This window comes from Pipistrellus kuhlii, unplaced genomic scaffold (assembly GCF_014108245.1).
Source record: "Pipistrellus kuhlii isolate mPipKuh1 unplaced genomic scaffold, mPipKuh1.p scaffold_m20_p_27, whole genome shotgun sequence".
NCBI classification, from domain to species: domain Eukaryota; kingdom Metazoa; phylum Chordata; class Mammalia; order Chiroptera; family Vespertilionidae; genus Pipistrellus; species Pipistrellus kuhlii.
The window spans coordinates 7,224,277-7,237,726 of record NW_023425526.1 but is presented as its reverse complement, the minus strand read 5'-3'; the positions used below and the strand labels follow the sequence as shown (position 1 = coordinate 7,237,726).

The 13,450-nt window shown below is 65.3% G+C and overlaps 5 non-coding genes across 5 annotated transcripts; all 5 read left to right on the top strand.

Moving 5' to 3' along the window:
• Positions 1-1,617: 1,617 nt before the first annotated feature.
• On the top strand, positions 1,618-1,736 carry LOC118728018. The gene has a single exon (XR_004990757.1). It is a non-coding gene; the product is annotated as a 5S ribosomal RNA (ribosomal RNA).
• A 2,704-nt stretch (positions 1,737-4,440) lies between these two features.
• LOC118728017 lies at positions 4,441-4,559 on the top strand. The gene has a single exon (XR_004990756.1). It is a non-coding gene; the product is annotated as a 5S ribosomal RNA (ribosomal RNA).
• A 2,725-nt stretch (positions 4,560-7,284) lies between these two features.
• Positions 7,285-7,403, top strand: LOC118728016. The gene has a single exon (XR_004990755.1). It is a non-coding gene; the product is annotated as a 5S ribosomal RNA (ribosomal RNA).
• A 2,681-nt stretch (positions 7,404-10,084) lies between these two features.
• On the top strand, positions 10,085-10,203 carry LOC118728015. Its single transcript, XR_004990754.1, has one exon. It is a non-coding gene; the product is annotated as a 5S ribosomal RNA (ribosomal RNA).
• Positions 10,204-12,905: 2,702 nt separating this feature from the next.
• LOC118728005 lies at positions 12,906-13,024 on the top strand. The gene has a single exon (XR_004990746.1). It is a non-coding gene; the product is annotated as a 5S ribosomal RNA (ribosomal RNA).
• Positions 13,025-13,450: the final 426 nt, after the last annotated feature.

Sequence of the window (13,450 nt, the reverse complement as noted above, 5' to 3'; positions counted from 1 at the left end):
AGCACACCCCCACGCAAACACACACACACGCACACGCACACGCACACAGTGGCAAGGACGGATAGGATGCCCCCAAGTGCTCCGGGCTGCGGCCTCCCTGGGATTGGCCGGCGCCAGGCTGGCATAGGTTACCTGAGGCTACTCACTGCTGAGTGACAGCAGGCGTCAGAGGGGAGACCAGAGCCACTGTGTGCGGTGAGCGAGACAGCTTTTGTGGTAAGCTCTTCCACAGACACCCCCTGACACCACCCGAGGACCAGAGGAGGACGCCCTGCTGTCTCCCAGGTCTGCGGCCAAGTGAGGGGAGAGGGGCCTGTGTCCGGAACGCGGCTGCCCGGTGACCAGAGTTCTAGATTCCGTACTGCCCTGTGACTGAGCAAGTGACATCAAGTGTGCAAGGTGCCGAGGCCTGTATGCTTTCCTTTAAGCAGGCTTACCTGCAGACCCCTCAGGACTTTGGACCCCACGGGGCCTCCCCCCCTACACACACACACACCCACACACACACACCCTACACACACACCCCCACACACACGCACACCCCGCCCCAGCCCCCCACAAACGCTCCAACTTTTCCAACTCGGCTTTCCCGACGACGACGACGACGACGACGACGACGACGACGGCACGGGACTGCTCCCCGTCCTCGCCGCCAGGGTCCCAACGTTCAGGAGAGCAGAGTTGGACCTGTGTCTGCCTGATGGGCTGAGTGTCCTGGCAAAGCCATTGTGTCCTCCCGGGCCTTCCCGGGGACCCTACGGACACACGAGGGAGGGAGGGTGCGAGAAACCGTTTTCTGGAGACCTGGGCAGGCGTCTCTGACTGACAAGACAAGCCGCCAGCCCTGCGGGCGGTGGGACGTGTGCCGGATGGGATGCAGACCAAAGGGAGGCGGCCAAAGTCCAAGACGGGCTTGGCTGCGGCCTGAACGGCAGGCCCGGCTCTCAGCACCCACCGTGATCCTGGCCGAGTCCCAGCGCTCTGGGCCCCCTTGAGAAGTGTCCACCCGTACCCTTCGTAGGTCCATAGGTCCGAGGGAGAAACGAAGGCAACGGAGAGGTGTGAGCGCCGGTCCGAGCCACCTGACCTTCCGCGGTCACCCGGGACATGTGGCATCAGGCCTCGGGCTTGCCCTGGGCCTCCGCGGTGGGCGGCCTCCGCCGGCACCGGCCCTGGCCCCTGCCTTGGCACGTGCCCATGTTTTGGCCACCACTAAGCCTTTCCCCACTGATTGGCTTCCCCACAAGCAGAGGCTGCCCTGGGGATGTGAAGAGCAGGAGGAATCCCTAGGGGAGCCCGGTCCCGGAGGGCACCCCCTGCCGGCGACCCGGCACATCGCACCCCCACCGGCGGAGGGCGCTGGGCGGGCGGCCGGGCGGGCGCTGCCCTCTGCCACCTCGCCTCTCCCTGAAGGTCAGAAGGGAGGCGGGCGGGCGGGCGGGTGGCAGCTGAGGGCTCAGCAGGGAGAGATGTGGTCCCTGCGAGAGGGCGGGCAGGGCGTTGGGTGGAGGGCGCTGAGGGCGCTGAGGGAGCTGAGCCCCAGGCCAGCCTGGGGGAGGAGGGGGCGGGGGTGGCCCCCGGCGCGGGCTCTTGAGGCTCCCGGAGGCCGGCTCCCGCGTCTACGGCCATACCACCCTGAACGCGCCCGATCTCGTCTGATCTCGGAAGCTAAGCAGGGTCGGGCCTGGTTAGTACTTGGATGGGAGACCGCCTGGGAATACCGGGTGCTGTAGGCTTTTGCTGTGGCTTTTGCTTTGGCTCGGAGGAGCGGCCGCACTTTTGCAGCCAGCCCCAGCCTCCCTTTGGCGGCCTGCGTGGCTGGGTCGGGGGAACCTCGCTTCGGAACTCAGCCCCCCGCCCCGGGACTGGGCGCGCGCACGCGCTCGCGCACACTCACACGTACACACACACACACACACACACACACACACACACACCCCGCGCCCGCTCCGCCCTCCAAAGTTAGCAAAAGGGCGCTCGCGCTCGCTCGCGAGCCTTCCACGCCGCAGCACCCCGCCATCGCAGGCTCGCCTGTGCCGCATTCTCCCGCACAGCTGGAAGCCCCCGGCGCTCCTGGAGACTGGGGGGTGGGGTGGGGTGGGGTGGGGAGCAGCAGGGATGAGTCTGACACACTGACAGGGGCTGAACGGGCTCCAGCGCTTTTGGCGCAGTGGACAGAGCGCAGGCCTGTGGAGGGAAGGGTCGCGGCTTCCATTGGGGTCCAGGGCACTTACCGCCCTTGCAGGCTGGATCCCTCCCTGCCCCCTCAGGGCGCCTGCGTGAGGCAACCAATCCAAGTGTCTCCCTCACATCCATGTTTCTCTATGCCTCTCCGGGGCCTTTTCCACAAGCCCCGAGAATCAATGGAAATATACCCTGCCAGAGGATTCAGATAGATGAATGAATGAATGAATGAATGAGGAACAGCTGCACACTCTTAGTGGAAATCTGACAGACATCTGGCTCTCCTTGGTCATCTTCATCCCATGGGCACACAGCGCCCTCCGTACCCACCCTCAACTCTGGGCCCACTCTGACTGCCCGGGTCCGGTCTCTAGGAAGAAGTTGGACTGGTCCAGCTGAGTCTCCCCGGGGGGAGCTCTGAGAGGCAACGCCTGGAGTCCGGGCCCTTAGCCAACACTGCCTGGGTCTGCCCCACGGCAGGAAAGCCCCCCATAAAGCCATTTCCCCTCAACTGGTGGCGCACAGGGTTGTCTGAATAGACTTGCAGCCACGAAGGAATGAAATGACCCGGGGACGCCCCTTGTGCCCACCAGGACCTCCCCTAGCAAACCAGCCCTCCTGCAGTCTCTTCCACTCCAGCACACACTGCCACAGGCACACCCCCACGCAAACACACACACACGCACACGCACACGCACACAGTGGCAAGGACGGATAGGATGCCCCCAAGTGCTCCGGGCTGCGGCCTCCCTGGGATTGGCCGGCGCCAGGCTGGCATAGGTTACCTGAGGCTACTCACTGCTGAGTGACAGCAGGCGTCAGAGGGGAGACCAGAGCCACTGTGTGCGGTGAGCGAGACAGCTTTTGTGGTAAGCTCTTCCACAGACACCCCCTGACACCACCCGAGGACCAGAGGAGGACGCCCTGCTGTCTCCCAGGTCTGCGGCCAAGTGAGGGGAGAGGGGCCTGTGTCCGGAACGCGGCTGCCCGGTGACCAGAGTTCTAGATTCCGTACTGCCCTGTGACTGAGCAAGTGACATCAAGTGTGCAAGGTGCCGAGGCCTGTATGCTTTCCTTTAAGCAGGCTTACCTGCAGACCCCTCAGGACTTTGGACCCCACGGGGCCTCCCCCCCTACACACACACACACCCACACATACACACACACACACCCTACACACACCCACACACACACGCACACCCCGCCCCAGAACCCCCACAAACGCTCCAACTTTTCCAACTCGGCTTTCCCCGATGACGACGACGACGACACGGGACTGCTCCCCGTCCTCGCCGCCAGGGTCCCAACGTTCAGGAGAGCAGAGTTGGACCTGTGTCTGCCTGATGGGCTGAGTGTCCTGGCAAAGCCATTGTGTCCTCCCGGGCCTTCCCGGGGACCCTACGGACACACGAGGGAGGGAGGGTGCGAGAAACCGTTTTCTGGAGACCTGGGCAGGCGTCTCTGACTGACAAGACAAGCCGCCAGCCCTGCGGGCGGTGGGACGTGTGCCGGATGGGATGCAGACCAAAGGGAGGCGGCCAAAGTCCAAGACGGGCTTGGCTGCGGCCTGAACGGCAGGCCCGGCTCTCAGCACCCACCGTGATCCTGGCCGAGTCCCAGCGCTCTGGGCCCCCTTGAGAAGTGTCCACCCGTACCCTTCGTAGGTCCATAGGTCCGAGGGAGAAACGAAGGCAACGGAGAGGTGTGAGCGCCGGTCCGAGCCACCTGACCTTCCGCGGTCACCCGGGACATGTGGCATCAGGCCTCGGGCTTGCCCTGGGCCTCCGCGGTGGGCGGCCTCCGCCGGCACCGGCCCTGGCCCCTGCCTTGGCACGTGCCCATGTTTTGGCCACCACTAAGCCTTTCCCCACTGATTGGCTTCCCCACAAGCAGAGGCTGCCCTGGGGATGTGAAGAGCAGGAGGAATCCCTAGGGGAGCCCGGTCCTGGAGGGCACCCCCTGCCGGCGACCCGGCACATCGCACCCCCACCGGCGGAGGGCGCTGGGCGGGCGGGCGGGCGGGCGCTGCCCTCTGCCACCTCGCCTCTCCCTGAAGGTCAGAAGGGAGGCGGCCGGGCGGGTGGCAGCTGAGGGCTCAGCAGGGAGAGATGTGGTCCCTGCGAGAGGGCGGGCAGGGCGTTGGGTGGAGGGCGCTGAGGGCGCTGAGGGAGCTGAGCCCCAGGCCAGCCTGGGGGAGGAGGGGGCGGGGGTGGCCCCCGGCGCGGGCTCTTGAGGCTCCCGGAGGCCGGCTCCCGCGTCTACGGCCATACCACCCTGAACGCGCCCGATCTCGTCTGATCTCGGAAGCTAAGCAGGGTCGGGCCTGGTTAGTACTTGGATGGGAGACCGCCTGGGAATACCGGGTGCTGTAGGCTTTTGCTGTGGCTTTTGCTTTGGCTCGGAGGAGCGGCCGCACTTTTGCAGCCAGCCCCAGCCTCCCTTTGGCGGCCTGCGTGGCTGGGTCGGGGGAACCTCGCTTCGGAACTCAGCCCCCCGCCCCGGGACTGGGCGCGCGCACGCGCTCGCGCACACTCACACGTACACACACACACACACACACACACACACACACACACACCCCGCGCCCGCTCCGCCCTCCAAAGTTAGGAAAAGGGCGCTCGCGCTCGCTCGCGAGCCTTCCACGCCGCAGCACCCCGCCATCGCAGGCTCGCCTGTGCCGCATTCTCCCGCACAGCTGGAAGCCCCCGGCGCTCCTGGAGACTGGGGGGTGGGCTGGGGTGGGGTGGGGAGCAACAGGGATGAGTCTGACACACTGACAGGGGCTGAACGGGCTCCAGCGCTTTTGGCGCAGTGGACAGAGCGCAGGCCTGTGGAGGGAAGGGTCGCGGCTTCCATTGGGGTCCAGGGCACTTACCGCCCTTGCAGGCTGGATCCCTCCCTGCCCCCTCAGGGCGCCTGCGTGAGGCAACCAATCCAAGTGTCTCCCTCACATCCATGTTTCTCTATGCCTCTCTGGGGCCTTTTCCACAAGCCCCGAGAATCAATGGAAATATACCCTGCCAGAGGATTCAGATAGATGAATGAATGAATGAATGAATGAATGAATGAGGAACAGCTGCACACTCTTAGTGGAAATCTGACAGACATCTGGCTCTCCTTGGTCATCTTCATCCCATGGGCACACGGCGCCCTCCGTACCCACCCTCAACTCTGGGCCCACTCTGACTGCCCGGGTCCGGTCTCTAGGAAGAAGTTGGACTGGTCCAGCTGAGTCTCCCCGGGGGGAGCTCTGAGAGGCAACGCCTGGAGTCCGGGCCCTTAGCCAACACTGCCTGGGTCTGCCCCACGGCAGGAAAGCCCCCCATAAAGCCATTTCCCCTCAACTGGTGGCGCACAGGGTTGTCTGAATAGACTTGCAGCCACGAAGGAATGAAATGACCCGGGGACGCCCCTTGTGCCCACCAGGACCTCCCCTAGCAAACCAGCCCTCCTGCAGTCTCTTCCACTCCAGCACACACTGCCACAGGCACACCCCCACGCAAACACACACACACGCACACGCACACGCACACAGTGGCAAGGACGGATAGGATGCCCCCAAGTGCTCCGGGCTGCGGCCTCCCTGGGATTGGCCGGCGCCAGGCTGGCATAGGTTACCTGAGGCTACTCACTGCTGAGTGACAGCAGGCGTCAGAGGGGAGACCAGAGCCACTGTGTGCGGTGAGCGAGACAGCTTTTGTGGTGAGCTCTTCCACAGACACCCCCTGACACCACCCGAGGACCAGAGGAGGACGCCCTGCTGTCTCCCAGGTCTGCGGCCAAGTGAGGGGAGAGGGGCCTGTGCCCGGAACGCGGCTGCCCGGTGACCAGAGTTCTAGATTCCGTACTGCCCTGTGACTGAGCAAGTGACATCAAGTGTGCAAGGTGCCGAGGCCTGTATGCTTTCCTTTAAGCAGGCTTACCTGCAGACCCCTCAGGACTTTGGACCCCACGGGGCCTCCCCCCCTACACACACACACACACACACACACACACACCCTACACACACACCCCCACACACGCACACCCCGCCCCAGCCCCCCACAAACGCTCCAACTTTTCCAACTCGGCTTTCCCCGATGACGACGACGACGGCACGGGACTGCTCCCCGTCCTCGCCGCCAGGGTCCCAACGTTCAGGAGAGCAGAGTTGGACCTGTGCCTGCCTGATGGGCTGAGTGTCCTGGCAAAGCCATTGTGTCCTCCCGGGCCTTCCCGGGGACCCTACGGACACACGAGGGAGGGAGGGTGCGAGAAACCATTTTCTGGAGACCTGGGCAGGCGTCTCTGACTGACAAGACAAGCCGCCAGCCCTGCGGGCGGTGGGACGTGTGCCGGATGGGATGCAGACCAAAGGGAGGCGGCCAAAGTCCAAGACGGGCTTGGCTGCGGCCTGAACGGCCACTTCAAACAGGCAGGCCCGGCTCTCAGCACCCACCGTGATCCTGGCCGAGTCCCAGCGCTCTGGGCCCCCTTGAGAAGTGTCCACCCGTACCCTTCGTAGGTCCATAGGTCCGAGGGAGAAACGAAGGCAACGGAGAGGTGTGAGCGCCGGTCCGAGCCACCTGACCTTCCGCGGTCACCCGGGACATGTGGCATCAGGCCTCGGGCTTGCCCTGGGCCTCCGCGGTGGGCGGCCTCCGCCGGCACCGGCCCTGGCCCCTGCCTTGGCACGTGCCCATGTTTTGGCCACCACTAAGCCTTTCCCCACTGATTGGCTTCCCCACAAGCAGAGGCTGCCCTGGGGATGTGAAGAGCAGGAGGAATCCCTAGGGGAGCCCGGTCCTGGAGGGCACCCCCTGCCGGCGACCCGGCACATCGCACCCCCACCGGCGGAGGGCGCTGGGCGGGCGGCCGGGCGGGCGCTGCCCTCTGCCACCTCGCCTCTCCCTGAAGGTCAGAAGGGAGGCGGGCGGGCGGGCGGGTGGCAGCTGAGGGCTCAGCAGGGAGAGATGTGGTCCCTGCGAGAGGGCGGGCAGGGCGTTGGGTGGAGGGCGCTGAGGGCGCTGAGGGAGCTGAGCCCCAGGCCAGCCTGGGGGAGGAGGGGGCGGGGGTGGCCCCCGGCGCGGGCTCTTGAGGCTCCCGGAGGCCGGCTCCCGCGTCTACGGCCATACCACCCTGAACGCGCCCGATCTCGTCTGATCTCGGAAGCTAAGCAGGGTCGGGCCTGGTTAGTACTTGGATGGGAGACCGCCTGGGAATACCGGGTGCTGTAGGCTTTTGCTGTGGCTTTTGCTTTGGCTCGGAGGAGCGGCCGCACTTTTGCAGCCAGCCCCAGCCTCCCTTTGGCGGCCTGCGTGGCTGGGTCGGGGGAACCTCGCTTCGGAACTCAGCCCCCCGCCCCGGGACTGGGCGCGCGCACGCGCTCGCGCACACTCACACGTACACACACACACACACACACACACACACACACACACACCCCGCGCCCGCTCCGCCCTCCAAAGTTAGCAAAAGGGCGCTCGCGCTCGCTCGCGAGCCTTCCACGCCGCAGCACCCCGCCATCGCAGGCTCGCCTGTGCCGCATTCTCCCGCACAGCTGGAAGCCCCCGGCGCTCCTGGAGACTGGGGGGTGGGGTGGGGTGGGGTGGGGAGCAGCAGGGATGAGTCTGACACACTGACAGGGGCTGAACGGGCTCCAGCGCTTTTGGCGCAGTGGACAGAGCGCAGGCCTGTGGAGGGAAGGGTCGCGGCTTCCATTGGGGTCCAGGGCACTTACCGCCCTTGCAGGCTGGATCCCTCCCTGCCCCCTCAGGGCGCCTGCGTGAGGCAACCAATCCAAGTGTCTTCCTCACATCCATGTTTCTCTATGCCTCTCTGGGGCCTTTTCCACAAGCCCCGAGAATCAATGGAAATATACCCTGCCAGAGGATTCAGATAGATGAATGAATGAATGAATGAATGAGGAACAGCTGCACACTCTTAGTGGAAATCTGACAGACATCTGGCTCTCCTTGGTCATCTTCATCCCATGGGCACACGGCGCCCTCCGTACCCACCCTCAACTCTGGGCCCACTCTGACTGCCCGGGTCCGGTCTCTAGGAAGAAGTTGGACTGGTCCAGCTGAGTCTCCCCGGGGGGAGCTCTGAGAGGCAACGCCTGGAGTCCGGGCCCTTAGCCAAAACTGCCTGGGTCTGCCCCACGGCAGGAAAGCCCCCCATAAAGCCATTTCCCCTCAACTGGTGGCGCACAGGGTTGTCTGAATAGACTTGCAGCCACGAAGGAATGAAATGACCCGGGGACGCCCCTTGTGCCCACCAGGACCTCCCCTAGCAAACCAGCCCTCCTGCAGTCTCTTCCACTCCAGCACACACTGCCACAGGCACACCCCCACGCAAACACACACACACACGCACACACACACGCACACAGTGGCAAGGACGGATAGGATGCCCCCAAGTGCTCCGGGCTGCGGCCTCCCTGGGATTGGCCGGCGCCAGGCTGGCATAGGTTACCTGAGGATACTCACTGCTGAGTGACAGCAGGCGTCAGAGGGGAGACCAGAGCCACTGTGTGCGGTGAGCGAGACAGCTTTTGTGGTAAGCTCTTCCACAGACACCCCCTGACACCACCCGAGGACCAGAGGAGGACGCCCTGCTGTCTCCCAGGTCTGCGGCCAAGTGAGGGGAGAGGGGCCTGTGTCCGGAACGCGGCTGCCCGGTGACCAGAGTTCTAGATTCCGTACTGCCCTGTGACTGAGCAAGTGACATCAAGTGTGCAAGGTGCCGAGGCCTGTATGCTTTCCTTTAAGCAGGCGTACCTGCAGACCCCTCAGGACTTTGGACCCCACGGGGCCTCCCCCCCTACACACACACACACACACACACACACCGCCCCAGCCCCCCACAAACGCTCCAACTTTTCCAACTCGGCTTTCCCGACGACGACGACGACGACGACGACGACGACGGCACGGGACTGCTCCCCGTCCTCGCCGCCAGGGTCCCAACGTTCAGGAGAGCAGAGTTGGACCTGTGTCTGCCTGATGGGCTGAGTGTCCTGGCAAAGCCATTGTGTCCTCCCGGGCCTTCCCGGGGACCCTACGGACACACGAGGGAGGGAGGGTGCGAGAAACCGTTTTCTGGAGACCTGGGCAGGCGTCTCTGACTGACAAGACAAGCCGCCAGCCCTGCGGGCGGTGGGACGTGTGCCGGATGGGATGCAGACCAAAGGGAGGCGGCCAAAGTCCAAGACGGGCTTGGCTGCGGCCTGAATGGCAGGCCCGGCTCTCAGCACCCACCGTGATCCTGGCCGAGTCCCAGCGCTCTGGGCCCCCTTGAGAAGTGTCCACCCGTACCCTTCGTAGGTCCATAGGTCCGAGGGAGAAACGAAGGCAACGGAGAGGTGTGAGCGCCGGTCCGAGCCACCTGACCTTCCGCGGTCACCCGGGACATGTGGCATCAGGCCTCGGGCTTGCCCTGGGCCTCCGCGGTGGGCGGCCTCCGCCGGCACCGGCCCTGGCCCCTGCCTTGGCACGTGCCCATGTTTTGGCCACCACTAAGCCTTTCCCCACTGATTGGCTTCCCCACAAGCAGAGGCTGCCCTGGGGATGTGAAGAGCAGGAGGAATCCCTAGGGGAGCCCGGTCCTGGAGGGCACCCCCTGCCGGCGACCCGGCACATCGCACCCCCACCGGCGGAGGGCGCTGGGCGGGCGGGCGGGCGGGCGCTGCCCTCTGCCACCTCGCCTCTCCCTGAAGGTCAGAAGGGAGGCGGGCGGGCGGGCGGGTGGCAGCTGAGGGCTCAGCAGGGAGAGATGTGGTCCCTGCGAGAGGGGGCAGGGCGTTGGTGGAGGGCGCTGAGGGCGCTGAGGGAGCTGAGCCCCAGGCCAGCCTGGGGGAGGAGGGGGCGGGGGTGGCCCCCGGCGCGGGCTCTTGAGGCTCCCGGAGGCCGGCTCCCGCGTCTACGGCCATACCACCCTGAACGCGCCCGATCTCGTCTGATCTCGGAAGCTAAGCAGGGTCGGGCCTGGTTAGTACTTGGATGGGAGACCGCCTGGGAATACCGGGTGCTGTAGGCTTTTGCTGTGGCTTTTGCTTTGGCTCGGAGGAGCGGCCGCACTTTTGCAGCCAGCCCCAGCCTCCCTTTGGCGGCCTGCGTGGCTGGGTCGGGGGAACCTCGCTTCGGAACTCAGCCCCCCGCCCCGGGACTGGGCGCGCGCACGCGCTCGCGCACACTCACACGTACACACACACACACACACACACACACACACACACCCCGCGCCCGCTCCGCCCTCCAAAGTTAGCAAAAGGGCGCTCGCTCGCTCGCGAGCCTTCCACGCCGCAGCACCCCGCCATCGCAGGCTCGCCTGTGCCGCATTCTCCCGCACAGCTGGAAGCCCCCGGCGCTCCTGGAGACTGGGGGGTGGGGTGGGGTGGGGTGGGGAGCCACAGGGATGAGTCTGACACACTGACAGGGGCTGAACGGGCTCCAGCGCTTTTGGCGCAGTGGACAGAGCGCAGGCCTGTGGAGGGAAGGGTCGCGGCTTCCATTGGGGTCCAGGGCACTTACCGCCCTTGCAGGCTGGATCCCTCCCTGCCCCCTCAGGGCGCCTGCGTGAGGCAACCAATCCAAGTGTCTTCCTCACATCCATGTTTCTCTATGCCTCTCTGGGGCCTTTTCCACAAGCCCCGAGAATCAATGGAAATATACCCTGCCAGAGGATTCAGATAGATGAATGAATGAATGAATGAATGAATGAGGAACAGCTGCACACTCTTAGTGGAAATCTGACAGACATCTGGCTCTCCTTGGTCATCTTCATCCCATGGGCACACAGCGCCCTCCGTACCCACCCTCAACTCTGGGCCCACTCTGACTGCCCGGGTCCGGTCTCTAGGAAGAAGTTGGACTGGTCCAGCTGAGTCTCCCCGGGGGGAGCTCTGAGAGGCAACGCCTGGAGTCCGGGCCCTTAGCCAACACTGCCTGGGTCTGCCCCACGGCAGGAAAGCCCCCCATAAAGCCATTTCCCCTCAACTGGTGGCGCACAGGGTTGTCTGAATAGACTTGCAGCCACGAAGGAATGAAATGACCCGGGGACGCCCCTTGTGCCCACCAGGACCTCCCCTAGCAAACCAGCCCTCCTGCAGTCTCTTCCACTCCAGCACACACTGCCACAGGCACACCCCCACGCAAACACACACACACGCACACGCACACGCACACGCACACAGTGGCAAGGACGGATAGGATGCCCCCAAGTGCTCCGGGCTGCGGCCTCCCTGGGATTGGCCGGCGCCAGGCTGGCATAGGTTACCTGAGGCTACTCACTGCTGAGTGACAGCAGGCGTCAGAGGGGAGACCAGAGCCACTGTGTGCGGTGAGCGAGACAGCTTTTGTGGTGAGCTCTTCCACAGACACCCCCTGACACCACCCGAGGACCAGAGGAGGACGCCCTGCTGTCTCCCAGGTCTGCGGCCAAGTGAGGGGAGAGGGGCCTGTGTCCGGAACGCGGCTGCCCGGTGACCAGAGTTCTAGATTCCGTACTGCCCTGTGACTGAGCAAGTGACATCAAGTGTGCAAGGTGCCGAGGCCTGTATGCTTTCCTTTAAGCAGGCTTACCTGCAGACCCCTCAGGACTTTGGACCCCACGGGGCCTCCCCCCCTACACACACACACACACACACACACACACACCCTACACACACCCACACACACACGCACACCCCGCCCCAGCACCCCCACAAACGCTCCAACTTTTCCAACTCGGCTTTCCCCGATGACGACGACGACGACGACACGGGACTGCTCCCCGTCCTCGCCGCCAGGGTCCCAACATTCAGGAGAGCAGAGTTGGACCTGTGCCTGCCTGATGGGCTGAGTGTCCTGGCAAAGCCATTGTGTCCTCCCGGGCCTTCCCGGGGACCCTACGGACACACGAGGGAGGGAGGGTGCGAGAAACCATTTTCTGGAGACCTGGGCAGGCGTCTCTGACTGACAAGACAAGCCGCCAGCCCTGCGGGCGGTGGGACGTGTGCCGGATGGGATGCAGACCAAAGGGAGGCGGCCAAAGTCCAAGACGGGCTGGGCTGCGGCCTGAACGGCCACTTCAAACAGGCAGGCCCGGCTCTCAGCACCCACCGTGATCCTGGCCGAGTCCCAGCGCTCTGGGCCCCCTTGAGAAGTGTCCACCCGTACCCTTCGTAGGTCCATAGGTCCGAGGGAGAAACGAAGGCAACGGAGAGGTGTGAGCGCCGGTCCGAGCCACCTGACCTTCCGCGGTCACCCGGGACATGTGGCATCAGGCCTCGGGCTTGCCCTGGGCCTCCGCGGTGGGCGGCCTCCGCCGGCACCGGCCCTGGCCCCTGCCTTGGCACGTGCCCATGTTTTGGCCACCACTAAGCCTTTCCCCACTGATTGGCTTCCCCACAAGCAGAGGCTGCCCTGGGGATGTGAAGAGCAGGAGGAATCCCTAGGGGAGCCCGGTCCTGGAGGGCACCCCCTGCCGGCGACCCGGCACATCGCACCCCCACCGGCGGAGGGCGCTGGGCGGGCGGGCGGGCGGGCGCTGCCCTCTGCCACCTCGCCTCTCCCTGAAGGTCAGAAGGGAGGCGGGCGGGCGGGCGGGTGGCAGCTGAGGGCTCAGCAGGGAGAGATGTGGTCCCTGCGAGAGGGCGCTGAGGGCGCTGAGGGAGCTGAGCCCCAGGCCAGCCTGGGGGAGGAGGGGGCGGGGGTGGCCCCCGGCGCGGGCTCTTGAGGCTCCCGGAGGCCGGCTCCCGCGTCTACGGCCATACCACCCTGAACGCGCCCGATCTCGTCTGATCTCGGAAGCTAAGCAGGGTCGGGCCTGGTTAGTACTTGGATGGGAGACCGCCTGGGAATACCGGGTGCTGTAGGCTTTTGCTGTGGCTTTTGCTTTGGCTCGGAGGAGCGGCCGCACTTTTGCAGCCAGCCCCAGCCTCCCTTTGGCGGCCTGCGTGGCTGGGTCGGGGGAACCTCGCTTCGGAACTCAGCCCCCCGCCCCGGGACTGGGCGCGCGCACGCGCTCGCGCACACTCACACGTACACACACACACACACACACACACACACACACACACCCCGCGCCCGCTCCGCCCTCCAAAGTTAGGAAAAGGGCGCTCGCGCTCGCTCGCTCGCTCGCGAGCCTTCCACGCCGCAGCACCCCGCCATCGCAGGCTCGCCTGTGCCGCATTCTCCCGCACAGCTGGAAGCCCCCGGCGCTCCTGGAGACTGGGGGGTGGGGTGGGGTGGGGTGGGGAGCCACAGGGATGAGTCTGACACACTGACAGGGGCTGAACGGGCTC